Source organism: Theropithecus gelada, unplaced genomic scaffold (assembly GCF_003255815.1).
Source record: "Theropithecus gelada isolate Dixy unplaced genomic scaffold, Tgel_1.0 HiC_scaffold_2812, whole genome shotgun sequence".
NCBI classification, from domain to species: domain Eukaryota; kingdom Metazoa; phylum Chordata; class Mammalia; order Primates; family Cercopithecidae; genus Theropithecus; species Theropithecus gelada.
In genome coordinates this window covers 1-3432 of record NW_020259292.1, presented here as the reverse complement: position 1 = coordinate 3432, position 3432 = coordinate 1, and the positions used below count along the sequence as shown (strand labels likewise).

Sequence of the window (3432 nt, the reverse complement as noted above, 5' to 3'; positions counted from 1 at the left end):
TTTTTTTTTTTTTTGTTTTGAGGCAGAGTCTTGCTCTGTCAGCCAGACTGGAGTGCAGTGGCACGATCTCAGCTCACTGCAACCTCTACTTCCCAGGCTCAAGTGATTCTCCTGCCTCAGCCTCCTGAGTAGCTGGGATTACAAGCATGTGCCACCACGCCCGGCTAATTTTTGTATTTTTAGTAGAGACGGGGTTTCACCATGTTGGCCAGGCTGGTCTTGAACTCCTGACCTCAGGTGATCCGCCCACCTTGGCCTCCCAAAGTGCTGGGATTACAGGCATGAGCCACTGCGCCCGGCCTCTGTTTGGGTTTCTTAAGAAGGCCTGGAAGAGAAAACAGAAAAAGAGGAGTGAAGGGAGAAAAATGATAAAGAGAAAGAGAAGAAAAGAGAAATCTTATAATCGAATTTACCCACAGGAGACTTTAACTTCCAGCCAAGACGGAGTCATGGGGACCAAATTTACCTCCCGACCTAAAACCACATCAAAAATTAAAAAGAAAATAACTTAAAAATACATAAAACAGTTTTTGAGATATCAGACATGACACAATGAAAGACAATGACCCCAAAAGGTGGGAAACAAATGAGGTGAACACAACAGTTGCCCCAGCTTACTGCCTTTGGAGAGTTTCCAGACCACAGGGCAGAGAGGGCGGACTGAGATGGATCCTGGAGGACACTCTGACTTGAGAAGGAGCTGGTACTTTGGAAAGATCTATGGGGCCAATATTCCTATGACAGAGTACTAGACAGAGAAATTTCCATAAAGGGAGAACCCCAGAGGGCCCTCTCTCAAGTATTCATAAGAGTAGTGATGAGAGGACAAAGGGAAGCGAAGCCGGAGCTGCGGGCGCTTTTTCTGCCTGCAGTGTCTCAGATTCATTCTTAGGAACTGAGAATTTAATCTTCTAAAATGTCAAAAGACCACCTTATGCCCCACCTCCCACCCCAGCTCCTGCAAAACAAATGCCCAGCACACCAGCGTTTGTGCGATACAGTCCATGCAGTCATCTCGCCCACAACAACTACAGGCTGGGAGCGAACCCGGGTGCCAACAGCCGGGTCAGGCATCCTCTGGTATTATGATTCCAAAACCACCAAAGCCACCAGAGAAGCTGCCGATATCCTACATGAGGTACAGCAGAAAGGTCTGGGACCAAGTCACGGCTTCCAACCCTGACCTCAAGTTGTGGGAGATTGGCAAGATGATTGGTGGCACGTGGCGAGATCTCACTGATGAAGAAAAACAAGAATATTTAAACAAATACAAAGCAGAAAAGATAGAATACAATGAATCTATGAAGGCCTGTCATAATTCCCCCGTGTACCTTGCTTACATAAATGCAAAAAGTTGTGCAGAAGCTGCTTTAGAGGAAGAAAGTCAACAGAGACGGTCTCGCATAGAGAAAGGAGAACCTTACATGAGCATTCAGGCTGCTGAAGATCCAGGTGATTATGAATGATGGCTTTTCAATGAAGCATACAGCCACTGCCTGTTTCCAGAGAAACCACAGCCTCGTCAATGAAATCCTTAGTGACAGTGTGGTGCTAGACATTTGGTCAGTTGTCACAACTGCTAGAATGCAGGTCCTCAAACGACAGATCCAGTCCTTAATGGTTCATCAGTGAAAACTAGAAGCTGAACTTCTTCTAATAGAGGAACAATACCAGGGGAAGAGGAGGAAATTCCTGGAACGCACAGATTCATTTAGCAATAACTTAAAAGGTTGTGCGATCTGAAGGTAGAAGTGGATATGGAGAAAATTGCAGCTGAGATTGCACAGGCAGAGGAACAGGCCCGGAAAAGGCAGGAGGAAAGGGAGGAGGCGGCAGACCAAGCTAAGCGCCTCTAAGTTTTCTACTTTATTTACTTCCTGTCTCCTAACATTTGGAAAGCTTTTGTCTGGTCAGGTACGTCTATGTTCTTTTACTCCACAGTTTAACTGACTACATTTTTACTTTATACCAAGTTCTCTTCAAACACTAAAATTCTCCAACAGAGTGCCCCTTCCTAGTGTGAATGAGGTTCCTAAAGATACTCAGACCATAATCCACATGTTATATGTAACGATTAACTGGTCAATCATTTCTACATAATACGTTTAGCTGAATTCTCCTAATAAATAAAAAGGTCAACTATCAGCAGGAATGATTCCATTCCAACAAGGTGGAGAAACAGGGGCATGTTTCTCCAACATTCCAATGGAGACAGAGGAGACATACCTTGAAGAAATGACAGAGAGCCAACAGAACGGTGAAGAAGGCACATCTACTCCTTAAGACAAGGAGAGTGGGCAGGAGGGGATCGACAGTATGACAGAGGAAGGAACCAGTGATAGTAACACTGGCTCGGAGAGCAACAGCGCAACAGTGGAGGAGTCACCAACAGATCCCATACCAGAAGATGAGAAAAAAGAATAAATGTTGCCTTGTTTTATGTGTTCTAAATACTTTTTTTAATGAAAAAAAAAAAAAATGTTTTTTGGTTTAAAAAAAAAAAAAAGAGTAGTGTTGAGTACATCATATGGAGAAACTACCCAAGGACAGGGAAGGAACAACCTGAAAATACCAGAGGCAACATTGCCCAGTGCTTACAGAGGGCCAATTACAGTGCCGGTTCTACCAGCTGGACAGGAAAAGCTCATAACTCATGGGGGTTTGGGTGTTCCAGAAGTTATTTCCTCAGTATTGCGGAATAATTAGCCCTAGACTGACCCTGCTGTGGACCTGCCAAACAAATCGTGAAAGCAAGACCAAAAGGCTCAGACTGTTGCCAAATAATTTTAACTGCGTTCCAGAACCAAAGACACTTATAGGATTATAAAAATATCCACCACTCAACAAGATAATATTCACAATCTCTAGCATCAGAAAAAAGATTATTTAGATTTGTAAAGAGACAGGAAAACATGACCCATGAAAAGAAAAATAATCGACCAACTGAAACTGACCCAGAAATGACACAGACGTTAGAGTTAGTACAGAAGCACATTAAAACAGTTATTATAATTGTCTTCCATATGTACAAAAAATAAGTAAAGACAAGAAGACATAAAAAGAGATTGAAAACAAACTTCTGTAGATGAAACCTACAATGTCTGATATGAAAACATACTCTGGATGAGATTAACAGCAGATTAGAAAGACTTGGACGACAATACCAACCAACTTGACCTAATTGGCAGTTACAGATGGAACACTCCACTCGACAAAACAGAAGATAGTTTCCTTCCAAGTGGACATAGAACATTCACCAAGATGGGTCCTGTTCTGGGCCTTAAAGTAAATCTCAATAAATTCAAAAGTATCAAGTCATACACGATGTATCCTCTGACCATATGCTTTTAAATTGGAAATCAATAACAGAAAGATACCTGGAAATTTCCCAAATATTTGGGAACCACATAACATGCCTCTAACTTTACTATA

The 3432-nt window shown here is 42.5% G+C and overlaps 1 pseudogene; it reads left to right on the top strand.

The window, feature by feature from the left end:
* The first annotated feature begins 954 nt into the window (after nucleotides 1-954).
* LOC112617615 lies at nucleotides 955-2424 on the top strand (annotated as a pseudogene).
* Nucleotides 2425-3432: the final 1008 nt, after the last annotated feature.